This window comes from Chaetodon trifascialis, chromosome 11, assembly GCF_039877785.1.
Source record: "Chaetodon trifascialis isolate fChaTrf1 chromosome 11, fChaTrf1.hap1, whole genome shotgun sequence".
NCBI lineage: Eukaryota > Metazoa > Chordata > Actinopteri > Chaetodontiformes > Chaetodontidae > Chaetodon > Chaetodon trifascialis.
In genome coordinates this window covers 22,506,973-22,526,956 of record NC_092066.1, presented here as the reverse complement: position 1 = coordinate 22,526,956, position 19,984 = coordinate 22,506,973, and the positions used below count along the sequence as shown (strand labels likewise).

The 19,984-nt window shown below is 40.3% G+C and overlaps 1 non-coding gene across 1 annotated transcript; it reads right to left on the bottom strand.

The window, feature by feature from the left end:
* Positions 1-4,085: 4,085 nt before the first annotated feature.
* Positions 4,086-4,158, bottom strand: trnav-aac (transfer RNA valine (anticodon AAC)). Its single transcript has one exon. It is a non-coding gene; the product is annotated as a tRNA-Val (tRNA).
* Positions 4,159-19,984: the final 15,826 nt, after the last annotated feature.

Below are 19,984 nucleotides of genomic sequence, written 5' to 3'. Positions count from 1 at the left end.
TGTCTACAGTGTGCTACATTCCCTGAAGACTAACATTATGATGACAAATTGTACAAAAAATGTTTTTCAGTAACATATGTTACTTAAAAAAAAACTTCTTAACCCACTCACAGCGGAAAAGCTGAAACAGGAGTGGAACGAGCCCACCCACGAGGCACTTTCCCATTAAACATAACCCTGCAATGTGCTCGGTTCATTTTATACTGAGTAAATTTTAGAGCTGGAAGAAACAGACCAGAGTTGATGATTGTTGTAATATTAAAGACAAGACTTGAATGGATGTGTGTTTCATTGAATTAAGCCAATTAATATTTCATTTCATATTGTGTTAGTTCAATAAATCACAGAAACTTTTAATGTCGATTGTGGATCTGGTGGAATGTTAAAGCTAAGAAATAGCTTATATTTATTCTGTAGCAGTCATGACATGACTCCAATTATTCCTGTGTCATCTGGTATTCCCCTGTTTTTTATGTACTCATGCTCTCCACGTGCATGACTGCAGCTCAATTAGTAAAATGATGGATTAACATTCGGTTCATGGCTGCCTTTTAGGTCAAAACAATTAACATGTGACCATGACTACACCAGAAACTGAAGCGGAGTCACACACTTTTTTTTTTTTCCATTTAGTTTGAATTTTACCAACATCATGTCAAAATGTAATATGCCAGATATTAAACATGGCTTTGCAATATTCAATATATGTTTGCATGACTGATGATGTAATGAGTTGCTTTCTGCTGACAAGTCCTGCTTCTCTTTCAGAAAAACATGCATCTAAATCACCTGCTGGGTTCTTCTTTAAGCTACATGTTCAGCATTTTGAACCTCCACTGGTCCAATTCTCTGGTTTGTGGTTCTTGGGCAACAAGTAATCAAGATCATCTGTTGTTTACTTTTATATTCAACCACAACATTAATTTAACTGTTGATCTGCAGCAAACCACATATGTGATTGTGCTTTTAATTTTTTCACAGTGGCAAACAATTTAAAAAAATGCAGTACAGAAAAGTAATTCAGAACTACGTAGTGACTGTGAGTTTATGTGGTGCATTATCTGACCTCCATTGACACAGACCTCAGTGAAATAAAGCACTGCATACAATGACAGGTTGATAAAGCTATTTGAACTTGCTGCGAATGCAGGAGGAGTTTTTCCTTCAACAGCAGGACTTTGGCCACATTGCTGATTGCTGACCAGAAGTGCCTGTGGTGGACCGGCCGGCCATATGCCAGCCAATTCCCTGCTGGTAACCTTCAGCATGCAGCTGATATCTGTTCACTGGGTCGTCTTTTCATAAGGTCTCCAGAGTAAGTTTTGTTGCTCATTATTCTTTTATGTCTTCTGATGTAAGTATTTCAGTTGATTCATTCATTTTAATTATTGTATAATTTCATTTTTCATTCATGTGAGATCAGTTCAGAGACATTGCGATGTGCCCAGGGAATACAGACAATCTATATGTGGTGGTTAAAGATAAATAATTATCATGGACATGTTCAATAGTGATAACTCAGTTACTATTAATTTACAATACATAATGTACCAAGAGACATTAAACATATACTTTTCAGAGCAGTCTGACCTTTTGTATTAGTAGTTGTTAGGATTTTCCTTGATATAAAATCTGTGCAAAAAAGTATTTAATGTGGTAGGCTTATCTACAGCATCAATTATCTACCTTATATTAACATGGACCTAGCTCTGAATATCACTTTTAAACTTTATTGAACTGTATATGAATGAACAGAGCACTGATTTTAACACATATACCAACAAACAAGTAGCCTTTTAACCTTCAATAGAGGTACAAACTATGGCCTTGAATGGATGAATAAATGGTGTCCTTCCTCCTCAGGAAAAGCTGGCAGTAATGACCCTAACATGAGGACCAAGTTAATCTTTTACAGGCCAGGTGTCTGCAACAGACTGTCGTTGTGAAGCACAATAAGCGAGTGCAGGTTTATTTCAGGTCTGTGGCTTTGGATTATATTCCAGCCCATAACCCAGACCTGCAATAAATCCCACCTTTGTGAAACTTTTCTTTTTTTTAAGACTAAATCAGAGAGGACTGTATTCCACACACACACACACACACACACATATATATATATATATCAATCACACATTTGAAGATGAGCCATGCTCTCAAGGGAAAGTAAAAAACACATTCAAAAAGCTTGATGTTTTCAATCATACAGCCGTGTCATCAGATTAGCGATTTGTTTTGGGCTGCATCTCTTCCAAACACTGTTTTCATCACAGATTTTCGGTTTGCTTTGCTTTGCTTTTCAATGCCATGCCAGTAACGGAATACCACAAGTAATGATAGAGATGAATTAATTGTTCTTTAGGATTTATTGCTGGCCTGTGGCTTTGGATTGCATTATATTTTGCAGAGTATATAAATTTTCTTGTCATTGATATAACAATCCTCAAAGTGTCAAATTGTAAAAAATACTCTACTACTTTATCAACAGCTAAGCTAAGGGGAGCCAGCATGAGCTAGAAGAATACTATCCTGACATCTCCTCTTTTGCAGCTCCGTGGACTCTGTGCCTACAGGCTCAGCTGGAGCTGACCAGACTCATAGAATCTGGTACACCTTGGAGCTGCTGTGATCCTCCTGCTGAAAATCCAGCTCCACACCTCATATGAACCTTGTGTCATGAAAAACTGAGGTTGAGTCATTCTCTCAAGATCCCCACCTCCTCTAATTACCTACAGACCACTATGGCTTTCTTTAGGGTTACTTTCTAAGTCGGATAAATTTGCAATTATGTTTCAAGGCGTAGTTTTAATAATTGAGTGTAGGATTTCACCCACAGATCGCACTGCTCTAACACTCAGTGGGTTTGTGCTGCACTATCTGAAAAAAAGGTGGAACAAAATCTTTATTTTGAAAGCCCCAATTAAGTCTAAGTCCTGATTCAGTCAAGTTCACGTCCCAAATCTTGTGTGCGCTCTTCACTAAATTTAATACCATGTAATAGTGTGGTGAATTTAAAGAAATAATATGAAAACCTTTGAATCTCAAGTTCAATTTATTTTAAGAAGTATTGCATTTAAATAAGCCTTGATGTTTCCCACCTGCTTGTGTGTAACAGGCTGCTGCCAGATTGATCAAAGTGTATCTGTTGGAGGCAAAATGAAGACTTGATTCAACTCTCACTTTTCTATAACATTATTTTAGATCTGTTGGTTTGGGGAGGAAAGTCCAAGTGAAGTCACAAGTCACTGGTGTAAATGTCAAGTTATCTTGCTTGTAAGTGAGTCTGTCAGAGTCAATTCATCTCTGTTTTCAGGCCATGTCAGGCTTTAATTTCTCAAACTAGAGAGAAAGAGTAACTGTGCAAGAAAGACAGTCCTCCCAGCAAATGCCCCCCAAAAATAGTAATTATGACTGTTGTTTGTTGAGAGCAAAGGAGGAAGTCAGGTGACCTTGTTATACAGCTAAAGTCCACAGAGGGAGGGGTTTAGGGTGGATGGATGGGTCAACAAAACATCAGACTACAAGACAGGAGACGGCTGTTTGTTTCCTGTTGACTACTGGTAGTCAATGTTGTCTTCTTTTAACTATGATCAAGAACCAGAATCATTCCCTGACCCATATCAAGTGACTATTATTGTAACCATTAAGAATTCCTTTATTCGTCACATTACATACAACATGCATAGTTGAGGAGGGAAACTGTACACACCATGCAATTGTGAAATTCTTTCCCGCTTTTTGACCCATCCATGGTCAGTCCTTCCTCCACGGCAGACCAGGATCGGTGGGCTGCCAGTCGACCAGCGCCCGGGGACCCAACTCTCATTTGTAACCATTGGTCAGGTGGTGATCTTCTTGCATGTTTTTAGTGGGGGTATTTTTTATGGAGGATACCCCAGGTGAACACGGGGAGAACATGCAAACTCCACACAGAAAGGCCTCGAGCAGCAGGCACCAAGGGCATGGTGGAGGACACGCCCCCCTGCGCCCACAGCGGGATTTGAACTGGGGACCTTCTAGCAGTGAGGCGACAGTGTTACCACCGAGCCAACGAGCCACCGTGCCACCGTGCCACCAAAACATCAACATGTTTCCGCCCGGTTTCGAACCAGGGACCTTTCGCGTGTTAGGCGAACGTGATAACCACTACACTACGGAAACTGTAACACAATGTTACAATGAAGGTTTCTCTATTCTTAACAAAGTATCAGTTTTAACCTGAACCAAGATATAACCAAGTCTTAAACCTAGCTTAAACCCATCCAAACCTCAACCAGAGTGTTGACAAAATGTAGAGTTTTTCTTTAAACTGTGGTTTGTAATGTTTTGGAAGCCACAGACAAATGATATCATTGGTGGGATCAAAAAAATGCTCCCGTGTGTTGTTCTGGATGCCAGTTACAAGTTATTTCATCGCTCAGTTTGGAAGACCTGTTGGCCTAAGGTGACCAGACTTAATTCTTGAGCTTTCCATGTGGTAACTCTGTGGCTGACCTTGCTGCGACATGTAGTTTAAAGCTTTCAACCAATACATTACCAGCCTCAGTTAAAAAAAATGTTATTGTCACCATTTTTCTTTACACGTGCCTGCATGTGCCTGCAGGTGGATAACGTATGCAATTATTCCTGTGAACGTGTGTGCCATTGTGTTACATCTAATTGCCAGGCTTTGATTAAGACCTTCCATCCCCCAGCCTTGCACCATCAAACGCTGGGCAAACATCCTGTGAGAGTACAAACTTTTACAGCTCCTACATCCTTAAAATTCCTGAGGGACACCTCAAAGATTTCTGCACCTTTTGTTCTGAGCTTCAAAATGAGCCGTACCCATTAACAGAAGTCTCGTTGCTGGTCTTCTATACTCCATGTGCAATAGCCTGAAGCATATTGTACAGATCAAGCTGGGTCACCTCGCACTCCTCTGCTTTTTATTTCATTATTTTCAAGTCAGCTATAGCAAGTCTCCTCTCTGCTCAGTGTCCTCAGGATGTGATGATGGTGAGTCAATTCCCTGTGCACACCCATTTTCTGCTTGCTCCCTTGTTTCTGCCAGTGGTAGCTCTCATTCCTGTCGGCAGTCCAGGTATTTCCACTCTCCCTCTCCCTTTAAGTCTGCATTTTGTTACCTGTGCCACTCTTTCAGTCCCTTGCAATTTTGTTTCCTCTCTCTCCAGCTTTCTCTTCCACTACTTCCCTTTCAGTTGAACCCGTTTCTTGTCTCATTCCTATAACTTTCTCCATCCTTCTACTTCATTCCTTTGTCTGTCACTGCTTACTGTTTTCTTTCTTCCCACAGCTGACTCATCCGTATAGTAAGAATGTATATTATGTGAAGTGTAAAAAAAAAAAAATTGATATATGCTGTATTTCACAAGTAAGAAAATGTTTTATCAATGTGTTGCTTTATTTGTGGAAAGCACATGCTCTGGACTGTTTATGTTTGTATTCTTGCATTTGAGTATGTTGTGAATAGGCCATTTTATTCTTGCAATTCTTACCTTTGTTTTGTTTGTTGTGAAAAATGGAAAAGAAAGACGGTTTGGTTGACTGCATTGACTGTTTGGAAGGTAAGTGGAACCTCAACATAAGGACGATAAAACAAAAGAGAGTGGAGTAAACAGAGAACACAATGAAAGCTGTCAACGCTTTAGATTACAGCCCATACCACTGTGATATATTTTATAATTATCATACACAACACAACACAACACAACACAACACAACACAACAAAACACAACACAACACAACACTGGTGGGAAGTGATGTATGATAATTGTAGGAAATAAACAAAATAAATATTAATAATTCTGATTTATTCACGCAGTATTAATAATAAAGAACTTGTTTTTATCATAGTGCAGAAGTTAGGATGGTGGATATGCATATGAAATAGTTAACATTAATCTTAATCAAGAGCAGTATTCCAGATGTGATCACCATCCCAACATCCATCTATATATATATACATAATGAATCAGTGAGGATTCTTATTTATTAGAGGAAGTAGACATTAACATTTAAATCAAAGTAATATTTTCTGAAGCTAAAATTTAAATTTGGTGCACAATTTCCTTGGTCCACAGTCAATGTTCCAACTTTAGGGACTGTTCCCTGATATATTAGTAATTACATGGTATTATTATCTGTCTGTTTTTTGTGAATTTTTCCCCAAGCCCTGTGCTTGTCAACGCTTAGTCTAATTATTGGAATGCAGAGGGTGCAGACAGCCACATGTCTTAGTGATGTTGTGATGCCCGGTGAGGAGTTATCTATATGCTGCAACACACACACTACACTGCACACTGCATGCCCAGATTCTGCCCCACCTCAACACAGATGCCCCAAACAACCACTGCGACAAGAACATGATCCCTTACTGGCTTCCAAGCTGTGAGTTTGATGGAGCACGGGCCCAATCGTGTGTTTCTTTTAAAAGAAAGTGTGGTGTTTTTCCAGTTGTCCTCTCTATGGTAGCCAGTTTATAGCACTCTAGAGAACACCCAATGGCTAAACCTATTTCCTATGAATTATATTTCTATGCAATCATTCTGAGTAAGCAATTTCCATTCAGTGGCGACATTACTGTAAGTGCTAATGGCATAAGTAGTGTGACATTAACAAGGGCAGCGTGAAGTAAAGGAGGTCAGCGCGGTAGAGGGGCATTCTGTAATGACCCTCTGTTGTTAAGGGGCTGTATAGCCTATGTAATAGGACCCAGAGATGCAGACCCGAATACAGAGGTTGTGTGAAAACAAAACAAATTTATTAATAAAAAGGGAAACAGAAAACATGCTCAACGAGCGGACAATACCAAACAAAAGACGCACTCAAAAGGAGTGGAAAACAAAAGGAGCACCGACGAAGTGGGTATAACACGAGGCACGCGTGGAAGCGGCAGGCAGGCACTGAAACAAAGGAAAACACAGCTCACTTAGAGACTGGAGAAAATGTGGACAACAAACAAACGTAATTCTGATTTGGAGAGAGAGACTAAAGACATGTACTTACGAACCATACTACCAACAAAGACGAGGAGCTCAATGGAATAATCCGGCGACGAGGAGCTGGAAGTCCACGTCTTTAATACTCTCCCTGATGAGGGAGAGTGACTGCAGGTGAGTAGCAGTGGGAGGAGCTGGCAGCAGGTGAGGGGCTGCCCAGCCACGGATCCAGGGGTAGACAGACAGACACACACACAGGGATAAGGGAGAGGAGACACACAGGGAGAGACAAGAAGCCAGGATCGTAACATCTGTATGAGCGAAATATGGATGACAAATCCAAATGTTTTGGTCTGAAGAGAAATAAATTGGCATTATGTTTCCTGAAACTGTAGTCTACCAATTACATCTAAACAAACAAACAAAAAAGGGCTTTCCAAGACTGAGAATGAAGCTCAACTTTTAAGTCAACATGGACGACAAGTCATGAAAACACTCCAAACTCCATCTGCTGATGAAGATCATGGAATACGATCAGTTGTTCCAGAACAGCAGCTCCTTATAGTAATACTATCTGTCAACTAATTAAAAATAGGTGTACATGAACATACCTGCAGAAGATAAGATTGTAATAGTACAAATGAAAAAAGCTCCCATATAACCAGTTAACAATGTATTGATTTTGATGCTACATCACATACCTGAAATGCTTATTCGTCTTTCCTTTTAAACTGTGGGTAAAATTATCTTCCTATGTGTTTATTCTGGCCAAGGGTACAATGAACTTCTCAGCTGGCCAGCATGTACACACTTCAACGTATAGAATTTTATTATTCATTTTTTTCTAAACATGACATTGTGGAGTTTAAGTTTGTGCAGACTTAGCACATTGCAGGTATTTGGCAACAATGTGTGTGTGTGTGTGTGGGTGTGTGTGTGTGTGTGTGTGAGTGTGCTGACAGGCGTATCGCCGATGTGTAGCTGGCTGAAGAAACGGCTGGGGTGAATGTACGCCCCCGCATACTGAGCTTGTCCAGCTGATGAACAATTATCATTCATTACTGCTTGCTGTCAGCCTCTCACTCTCTCTCTCTCTCCCTCCTACCTTTGCTAACACTCTGTTTCTTTACCTCCTCCTCTATCTCCAACGCTCCCGCTTTTCCTCGATGTCCTTCAGCGATCGGCATGGAGCTGTCATTCTGTCAGCCCTCCATCAGCTTATCGATTCACCGATCTTTGCCCGACCATGGACAAATGCTTGCATGCCAATTTCTCTGTTTTCTCCCACACTTTCCTTCTTTTCAATCCCTTCTCTCTCCCTAACTTGTTCTTCTGCTCTAAGTAGTTTTGGCAGGGGGGTAAATAATCCATTCTAAACTTTATTTCACTGTGACAAGAAATATTGCTCTTTTAGACTGAGGGAAAAGGTGGTGTGCCAGTGGTGTTTAGAAAGACTGATAAAGGTGAACAGTGTGGTGTTGCAGATACTGAGAAGTGATCTTCTCGTGGCTCAGGCAAAATGCAGCCTGATATTCAGACTGAAAGGCCATTTTGCTTCCACTCATTATTCACTCTGACATTGACTTTATGTTTGCCACTTCCTGCGGGGGAGGATTTGACTTTGCACAAACCGATCGCTAATATGCAACTACTCTGACATTGTTTTCCTTTCGGCACAGATGCTGTTAGCTGACATACTGTACTGTAGAGCAACGTTCACCGAGAGTGGCAGTCAGTATCAGAAATACATGAAAAAACCTGTAAAACATGACATGACATAGGTGTGCTGATATCGGATTTCCCAAAGTAAGACTTCCCTCAACTGATCCAATCCCAAATTACCAAGTATTTAGACAGAAAACAGCACTCTGCAATACGAATGCAGAGAGTGTATTGCCATGCTAGGAGCTCTGTGAGACTGTATTTGATTATGCCAGTGCTTTAAACTAATGCTTAGGTCAGCTGATGTTGAGGGGAATGTCATTGCACACATGTATTTGGTCACAAATCACATTATTGGACAAACTGCAGTTGTTACCTGATGGCTTTTTATTACATTTCTTTCTGCGGGGATCATAAGTAACCCATTTGAAACTAATTTCACTGAAATCTATCCAGTATTGTCAGGACATCCATAGAGCCAAGCGGCTAGCATGGCTGAAATCATGACAGCCCCAGTACTGACTACTGTAATTCAGAGATTGAACGCACAATGTCATAAAGTCAGTCTCCAAACTGTGATGGACATGTAATGGACAGTTTGGGGAATATTTCTGCTGTTCACCTTCACTTTTTTCGCCTAACACTTTGGCGAACCTGGAAGTGTGTTTAGAACTGTCTGATCATCTCACAGTAAAATGTTATTGTTACTAATAGGAATGCGGCATAAAATAAGAAAAAATGCCCAAGTTGTAATAAGGTCTAATTATCTTGAAAGAATCTTCAGTGTGTTTTCTAAAGATGCACATGCAGACAGGAGGCAGAAAAAACAAAACAATGACTGAGATCTCATGCTGAAAGAAACATGATGAGGAGCTGTTGTGCAGTAAACTGCATGATGTGCAGCAACGATGAGTGGAAAATGTTTCATATCAAGAGGGAAACAGCACAGCAAGTACATAATTAGGTATATGCATGTCATGATCTTCTCAGCAATTGATTTTAATTGCGTACTGTTTTTTCGTAGAAGCTGGTGTGGTGTGAAAATACCAAAATTGTGTGAATGTGTATTTCTGGCTATTTCAGTGAACGGAGCACCAGTTTGAATGACTCTGTGATCAATGCTCTGCTGATCAATATGAGTTTCAGCGTGTGACTTAGTGGCAGCTGCTTATTGAAGGTTAAAGGCAGAATGAGTATGATTTGTCTGTTGCTGTTTGAAAACATTAAACTACAAGAAAATGCAGGCAGAGGAAAGGGTCTCACACCACACACATCTGTGGGTCATAAGCAGGAATGCACATGAGTGGTACGCAAGTGTACAAGCATGACTGAAGTGGCTGCAGACTGAACTGCACAGGCCATAACAGATGGACTCATGAAGCTTTTCCATGAAGCTGGCTTGGATGGCTGGAGGACACAGTTGATCGCCATGTTTGCAGACGAGGGCACTCTCAACATTGGTATGTGCAACCACATTTCATTAAAACTACAGCAACAAACCCTTGAGAACTGTGTGAGTTCAGTTGATTGCAAGGCTCTTTACTACAAAAACATGGAGCAATGCAGCATGTGAGAGAGGATTCTCACATCTCAATATGATGAAAACTGAAAACAGACCATATGTCACATACTCGTCTGTTAGCTCTGATGCACAGTTACCTGTCAAAGATGACCACAGTCATTTGACCCAAAGCTAGCTGTGGATGGAGTCAGACAATCAAAGGCTTAACCAGGGACATGGGAGGTACATCTTCTTCAGGACAGTGAGGTTAATTGTTTGTTAAGATCATGCTATGGGTGAGCACCAAACTCCATCTTCTGGTACTCATCAGAGTACCTGGCCAAAAAAGTTACCAGCACCGGTTGTTTCTCAGATTTTCTTCTCAAAGCTGAAACATTTTTCTGTCTGAATTTTAAGATACGCCTGCAGTAGCTTTTAAAATCCATTTCAACATAGAAAAAAGAGGATTCTTTTTTGTATATTTTCGTCAACCATTTCAGCTTCAGTGCCACGAAGATTTATAGGATATTCTATTGTTTGTCTTTGTAAAAATAGTGAGGTCTCAAATTTATCTCTCTTCATGAACAAGAGAAATACCAAATGCTAAATTGTTCAAAATTTGAGATATCGGCCCAGATTTAGAGGTCTGGAATCAGGCTAGAGAAAACTGGGACGTCATTGGAAAAATAATGATAGAGCAATGAAAGTCATGGGATTTAAAAATCTCATCTTTTCTTCTGACTATGAGCAGCAGGTTTAACTAATCTTGTATCTTATGTTTAGGAATGCTATTTTTCTACCACTGAGCGAATGCTGAAGCCACCTCATTTAATTATGGAACAACTTCAGAAGCACAAAGGTAGTGTAGGGATATGCCAATATTCTATCATGTCAGGCCTGGACTGGTAATCGAAACTACCCGGGGAATTCCTGGCGCCCTGGCAAGGTGACTGGCCTGGAGTGTCAGATCAGTGCTAAAAATGCGAAATGAAATGGGTAATTCAAAGACCATCAGGCCTCCTGCCTGCTTTTAACCTGGTTTGATGTCATCACACGCGATTGGTACATGCACATACACACCAACACAATGTTCAGTCAGTGTATGGAGTGCATGTGGACCAGCAGTGTGAGCACAAAATGGACAGCACAAGAGAAAGGATGAGAAAAAGAGAAAAAAGAGCTGAGAGGGGGTGCATTAAAAGGCCCAACATACAAGCAGGGCCTCAGCACTCAGCAGGTCATATCACAAATGCCTTTCCTGACCCGATTCAATGTTTTAACAAGGACTACATCATTATGTGAATGTTAACTACATAGATTGTTGATGTGCGGAAACACCAAGCTCAGCACAGCAGGAAGTGGGGAGTGATGATAGTGGCGTCCCCCCTCGGGGAATGTAGTCCTTCAGGACGGTGCTCGGGTGGAGGAGGAGTTTTTGAAAGGCTACATGAACAGCAGTGGCAGCAGGTGTTAGCACAGCTTTCAGGTGAGCGGTGTAACAACAGGCATGCAGAGAGAAGAGTGAGCAGATCATTGAACACCACCATGATTAAAAGGGTGCATTGGTTACATGTTGTGGGGAGAAGAGTGTGCTACTTTGCAAGGTTTACTTAATTTGCAGCTCACTTCACAAAGGCACGGAGTTTCAGCTCAGCAAGATGTTAAGACAGCAGCTACTCTATCTGTATCTTCTGATCATCTATCACTCATGTCCAAAGCTTGTCTATACTCGACATTCCGTTACTCGTGTACCAATGTGCATTCATTTTGTAAACTTCAGTGATGAGTAATGGTGAAGCCTTCGTTTTGTCTAAGCTTGTGTAACAATGCCACAGATTGAAATCTTAGTAGAAATGTCCTGAGATGATCATTTCTTTACTGAGTTTAGCCCTCAGCCTGCTAGTGTTGCAGCGCTGCTCTCCTGTATGACAGACAGGCGTGCAGCATTTCACTGCACACACCAGTGAAAATTAGTGTGAATTTGTGCGCACCAGTTCAACTGACTGTGAGTCCTTACACAACAATTTGCAAAATAATGTTCCACAGACTCTCTGAGCTCTGACTGTAACTGTCTTAGCAATGAGCAGTAGGCAAAACATTCATCAACATTTCACTGGCTAAAATGTCAAACGTGGCAAGCAGCAGGTTGTTGTTGATTTGTGAGAGAAGAAGCTCCACCCTGCAGCACCACTGTCACTGTGAGTGGACTGAGTCTTTCTGTAGTGCCAACAGCTCCAGTACAGCATGCGCTGCTGTGTTATGTGTGATACATATCTACATCCTACTGATATTCAACAAATTCAGTTCATGTTTATGTTGCATAATACACGATTTTGAATGTGTTCTGCTATATAATGAATGGAAGGGCTGTTTTGGACACCACACCATAAACCAGGTGAAGTATATCATTATAACTTGTTGGTTACATGCTGAGTTTACCTGATATATACTAAGGTGTTCATGTTATTTTGTCCAATCAAGCATTTGAGAAGTATTTACTGTACATGTACAGGCTTTCTCTTTTAGTAAGTAAAACAACCAGTCATTTCATAGTGTCTTTCATCATTTAATATAAGAACATTTACAATCTCTTTAAACACTGAAATCTTCAAACAGGAGAATAAAAAGCATTATAAAGCTGACTGACTGGCATATCAACAACTCCTATATGTCCAAGTTAAATATGCATAAACATTGCAGTGTCACCAGGTGATGCATGATTAAACTGTTACTGTATGTTAACATGAGTGGATGAACCAGAAGGAACAGCACTATTTTCCCTGCACCGTGTGGATGGATCTAACTTTTCGGTTTGTTTACATTGTTATCAGCCTCCTTGATAGATTCACCTCTGTGTTCAATACCTCTGAGTCAAGCATTTGTCAGATTTAGCGCTCCCCCCCAACACTTTATAGGTCAGGGGTTCTTAAACATTTCAGCCAAACACAAAATTTATCATCTCGCCCTTATCCAGACTCACACAGTCACATGTGGTCTTGTTACATGGGGACCCAAAAGATGCTGGACTGTCTCCAGAATTAGGAATCACTGCTTACAAAAGGAAAACGTGAGAACTCTCTCAATTTGGATGGTAGACACTAGAAGCCTTTTTGTGTCATTAATATGGATAAATAATTTAAGAAACATTTTTTCATGTCATCTGTAGATTATAAAAGGCAAATTAGAAAGAGTTACTTCAGGCACCTTTGTTTCCAGAATAATAATCCAGTCTTTGCTTTGACAATAGTCAGGTTTCCATCTGAACATATTGACCAAATTTCCAGTAAACACAAATGAAACCTCAAATAAATGTGCGTTTTTCATCCACTATCCAAAACATTACACAAGAGGTGGGTTTTATGTATTCATTTGAGGAATGTGACAGCCCCCCAGTTGCTCCACACACACCTGATGTTTTCAGCTCTTCAGTGGAAGGAAGGCTACGTATTATGTACTGTGCATTGGCTAAGTCTGTTTCCACTGCGCTTTGTCCTATTTAGTTTAGATTGATTCATTAACATTTCCACCTTAGCAAGGCATTTTTCTTCAAATTTTGAACGTTTCCACTGCAGATTTATTCATGTATTGAACATGGACATAAAGACAGTGGATGAAAATGCATTAAATTAGAATGGACTGTCAATTTGACACTGTTCTACTCAGGATCAATGATGGCTAAACATTATGCCTTTTAGAAAACTGATAATACAGATTTCAAGCAAATGACAACAACTATGCTTTGTTTTGGTCTCATTTGTAACCACAAGGCTTTGTGAATTCCCCAGAGACAAAGCAGAAACAATATGTACTGGCCATAGACCTACGGACTCCCATGTTCAATTATTATCAGGACAGCAATACAAGACACTTCAAACCAGCAGCCCCTTCCACTCCACAACTCTATTTTTTAATTAACCAATTAGTTTTTGAAATGTCAGAAAATAATTGCCCAAAAAATTGCCCATCACAATTTCCCAGAGTGGAAGGTGATGTCTTCAAATTGCTTGTTTTCTCTGGCCAACAGGCCAAAGCCCAAAGATATTCAATTTACAATCATGTAAGGGAAAATAACCAAATCAGCAGTGAATGGTTGGCATTTTCAATTTGTTTTCTGTCACTTGACTGATTAATTATCCATAGTCACCATTACACTAAACATATTTTCCCATTAAAGAGTGTGCCTTTTCTCCACAGCGATAATTTGTATGAAAGGAGCTATGAGCTAACAGATGCTAATGTATATTCTCCATCCCTGTGTGAGTCTGCTTGCTTGTGAATCGTAGCAGCAGTCCCTTCACTCTGCCCAACAGGATAAACTGTCCTGTTGTGTTGTGTGCCGTCCTCTTCTGTTCAGGCTCTCGCTCAAATGACAGGATCGCTATCACAAGGGACAGCTTCTTCCGCTGGGGAGTATTTGCATGTCAGCCAGCCTGTCTGCCTCTTTCTCTGTCTCAATTTGTCATCCTTTCATTGTCTTATTTCCTTGGTTTCTCGTTCCCTCGTTTATTCTACCCAACACAGTCTTTCTGTCCCTCATTCTCTCACTGTATGCTGGATGAAAAGCTGTGAGGAACCAAAAGGGCCACCTCTATGAAAAGGGGAAAGTCTCCAAGGAAATCAGACAGACAAAATGTTTTCAACATAGATAGAGAAAGTTAATCTTTCCTGTTGCTGTGTATATTGGAGTTTTCAGGGTCCCTGAACAAAGTAATGTCCAATCATCTGCACTGGTCAAATAGCACTTCCAAAGAAACTCCTGGCCTGCAATGCTGTGAAAACAGAGATCCAGCATGCTTCTATTGGATTGTTTGACACATTCACTACTGCTGCATTTCATCAGTCAGCAACTACTCCCAAAATGTGGTCAGCTAGTTGATTAATTGCAGGAGATATATTTTAGTTTTGTCACCCGATAACAATGGTCAATTCTCATCAAAAAGGTCTCAAATACAACCCATAAAGGGTTAACTAAAGTACGTGGGAGCAACTGGGGGGTAGGTGATTGGTTCTGAGAAGCTGTTTACAAATGAGCTACAATCTGACTGGACTAAACCTCCAGCAGCTTGTCTGAGCTGGAGATGCTGTTTGACTGCAGTAACAATGAGACTGCTTTCCTGCAGGGATAGTGGGAGCATTTGCTGCTTTAAATACCTTAAATTCAGTTTACTTAACATAGAAAACTACTCTATTTCCACAGTTTACTCTAAACGAGCATTGACACATACAGCCATGTTTCTTTCTGCCTCTTTCTGCCCCACACCACTGCTTTAAAGTCACGCATGACAACAACTGCGCCCCCAACACATCTGCTGTAACTGTATTGCCACTGCTTTATTATTGCACAGTGCTAAAATCACAGGTGAACCATTCATCTACAGCAATGCTCATGTTGAGTTGTGGTTTTGAGAGTCTACTCTTCTGTGAAACTCCTAGCAAGCAGTTGCCACTGTATCTCCCATGTGTGGTCCCGGTCCTGGTATAAACCTGATCTGTATTACAGTGTCTTTTCTTTTGTCCTGCCTCCATCTCCTTCTTTCAGCTCCTCCCACCTCACTGAGGTATGGCTGCACGTGCTTGGGAGTCTAGATAAAGTGTTTGGTTCCAAGATGGCTCCCTCTCTCCCTCCTGAAAGGCTTGCTTTTATTTGGTTTAATTGTGTTGAGTTTATCCTTAGTTCATGATAGGGAGAGTTTTAGGTTGGCATGTACAGTTACACCACCCAACACCCACACTTCACCACTGACTGCTGACTTAACATATCATGCTTTGCTTAGTTTGAGTTGTGCATAATAAATTACTTGCTTTGTTAAATTGTCACAATTCTTTGCTATGGACTGAATTGTAGCAATGGCTACATCTGACCCTGCTAATGACCTGCGCATACCCCACAGCAGCACCACTACTGCCCACCTGCTCCAATCAGCAGACATTTTTATAGAATAAGCTGTAGCCTAAAATAGAGAAAACGGACAGCAACTTAACATATTTTAGGACCGAATAAATCAAATTCTAAAGATACGAAGAGTCGTTATGTTTATGGTACTCAAAAAAATATACTGATAGTTTTATAGCTGCTTCTTTTCCAATGATTGTGTTGGGAAAAAATGCTTTTGGGGCCAGTGGTCGTCACATGGTGCCACAAGAAATTGCAATACAATGTGTGGTATCTCTTTTCAGTCTTCTCTGTATTGATTCCAATTGAACATATGTACTGCCAGAGCAAGCATGAGTGTGGCCACTAAGCCAGAATTCGCAGCCTCACAGCCCAGTCTCCTTCCTGGGGGCTTGGTTGCAAAAACAAGTGATTCTTTGCAAACAGGAAGCCTTGGTTCACCTGCTCTTTAAATGTGTACTTGTATTTAGGCATTCACAAAGAAGAATGTTTAAAATGAATGCAGCTGAGGTATCCAGACCTTTTTTTTTTCTAGTATAGGACAAGCCCCATAAACACTGGATCATACAATTACTACTCAAGCATCTTTGTGTCAAATCCTTCCTGACGTGTAATCAGCCATGTCTTTCAAACTCTACAACCCCAGTTGGTGTTTTCAAATGTGTACTCTCCAAGCCCAAGCCTATAGATGGTCCATTCATAATTTTGTTTACAATCAGTTATACATTCAGTCAGATTTTTTTTTAAATTCATTCATATACATATTTCCAGTTATATTTAATGTTTCTCATACTCTTACATACTGTAACATCTCTCTGCCTCCAAACCAAACCCAAATTAATCAGCACAGTAAAGACAGTCACTTGCTTGTGGTCATTGCAACAACATTGTGCACACTGCACATACTGCTCCACTGTCAAGCGTGGGGGGACAGTTGTGGCACCTTCAGGCTTTTTGTGGAAGTTCCTCAGGTGAGACGATTCTGTTTATGGAAAATCCAAAGACTTCAATAGCATTCATTAGCTTGTGAGAGTTGTGGCTTCCCTAACCCTAACCCAGCCATGGCCATTGTGCTTAAATTATCAGATCTCTCATCTTACTGCTTTAAACTGCTTGCACATTCATAGTGGTAAGATCGAGGCAGTTGAGACAAGGTTCTCTCATCACGCCTAACTTCTTTGGGATCACAATTTGATGGTGTCCCATACAGAGCTCATGCTATCTGCACTAGCTTTGTCATTCTCACGGAAAAAACACATTCCTCATTATCAGCATCCTGAGGTACACCTTCATTTCTAAAGCTACTGTCATCACAAGAAACTGTGAAGAAACTGCTGCTTTGCCCAGGTGCTGCTTCATCATGTAACTATGACATTAAGCTAACATAAAAAACTTTTTCATCATTGTGTCTGTATTTATTCATAGTAAGAGTGAGACAACAATGCCATCACAAGGCCAACAAAATGTAATACTCTATGTACAGGTATACATACTTTATCGAGCGACACATTAGAAGAAAACAGTCTCTTTTTGACATTTTGACAGCAGAATATGGTTAAAAATAAATACTTTGTGAACTGCCAGGGAGCTGAATTAAATTAATGATTTAATCACTATATAGTATATAGTCCTCCTGTGTTCCTAAAGACCAGGTTTGCAATGAGGGGTTGACAGATTTTGTAGAGGAGAAAGGGCCACACATGTATAGGCTATCATGGAAACACCAGCCCCAAGCTCTCAGAGTACTGGTTACAAAGGTCAGTCTGTTGATGCCAGGAGCCTGTCCAGAAGCAAGCAGCTGAATGACTGTGCTGACTTCCTGCAAGACCGGTCCAAACCAGCTGTTCAGAGATCAACTGAGGTCTGAAGCAACTGAAGCAGCAATGCAACACAGTCAAAATCGTCCTTACAATGTATGATGAAGACAAATGAAAGCGTATTTGCTCATTTCTGCCTGGTCGGCGGCCTTCCACAACTCTCCCTGACTTGTCACTCCCTAATTTAACAGAAAGAAGCATCCAATGTATTTAGATGTCACTAAACAATGTCTGCCCTTATACCCTCTACTGTAAAACACCATCCAGCACCTGTCGTTAGTGTCCTGAAAAAGATCAGCAGTTTTGGGTCATACAAACTACATTGAGTGTCTTTAATCTCCTGCTCTGAAGTCTGAACAGCCTCTTTGATTGTGGTGGAGGCTGAGAGCTTTAGTGCTGGCAAAACACCCATACATGGTGCTTTTCCCACCATTAGCTTGAGGATTCAAAATCTCCCTTTCTCTCTCTCCCTCCAGTGCTCAAAGAACTTCAAATCATTTTTTTTTTTTTTTTTTTCCCCCAAAAAATCAAAAATGTGCCTCAGTTTAATATTGAATAGCCAATAAGACTTAGATTTTACTGTTGGGGATAGACATAAATTGCCTGCAGCAAGGTGATGGTCTTTAAAACCAACAGAATATAGATATAAAACTGCTTACCACTTGAGAACTGAAAATAATAAGATATAGATCCTGTCTAGACTTGCTGTACTGGTTCTCTTCTTTGCTGTGCTAATTTGGCCCTGTTTCCACGCACTGAGTTCTTAAAACTCCATGCATTGATGAAATTAAATCTGTAGTTAATCCTAAAAAAGAGGTTGGTGAATCTATTGTAATACAACAGTGGTAATAACACAGCCAAAAACCAGAAACTTCATTCCAGCTTGGCTTTTAATTCCATTTAATAGTTAGTGCTAATTTAAAAGGCTATTTTCATGGACATAACACATTTCTGTGACCAATTTTGTACAGTACACGTCAATGCTCTCCACTGTAGCACTAGACCCAATGAAACAGTATGACCAAAGAAGCAAGCGTGCAGGAAGATGTTTTAAGTAAAGGGGGCTGCCAACTGAATATACAAGTGTGACAATATGTAGTTTTAGCACAGAATATGGGCTCTATGGCAATGTCACTCCTGACAGTAACAATGACAATGGCAAAAATACTGCAATCACTCACTAAACTAGCAAACCATGAGTATTAGTATTATTTAGTCTAAAACATGACAATAGTGATCTTTTCTCTCAATTAGTAGGTAATGTGGTCATCTCATCACCGCTTGTCTCTTATGTTTTCCCTGTTATAACTTCCAGAAACGTAAACAAACAGGCACCATCTTGTCTCAAGTTACTCTGTGGAGTCCCTAATTTCAAATGACACGTCACTTGACCAATCACGATCTGCCACATGAAGCCAAGCCACCAGAGAAGTAATTAACAAGCTCAGTTGCACAGCACAGGTGTCACAAATATGCATTCAAGGATCAATGATTTTCATGTGCCTGATGAAACATTCAGGGGAACGCCTCGCTCTGTCAGTGTTAATAAACAGCAAAACATACTGTAGGCAGGTTGCATTTGAACACAAAAGCATTCTTGTATTTCAGTCAGCAGAGGAGATTAGGTTCTGAAACTGCACAGCATACAACATTTACTGCTCAACGTTTCCTTCTCTGTGTTTCACCTGCACAGATTGTGAACTATTCACACTTCCAACAATGTACACCATATGATAAACTTCTAATTTCATCAAGACACATTTGGTTTGAGCTAAAGAAAACACAAAAACACCTACATTCCAAATGTGCAGCAGTTGAATTTCCAGTAATGAAGATGAGGAGCACTCCTGATACATGACTTTGTGTGATTTGTGGTGACATAATGCACAAAAACTGGGATGAATGAAAAAATGTTCTTTCATAATCTCCCCAGTTTCATTTTTAGAGGAAGAATGTGACAGATGTTCATTTCACAAGTGTGTGAAGCAGCGGTATTTATCTGTAATTTATCTGTAAATTATCTGTACAATAATCTGGGCAATAACTGGTGCATTAATCTGTGCAATCGATCCTGTACATAGGAGGCTGCAAATACAATTTATAATTTAAGATAATGTTTAGTTTTTATTACACTCTTTTGTATATACTTGCTGTTTTTTTACCTAATTCTTT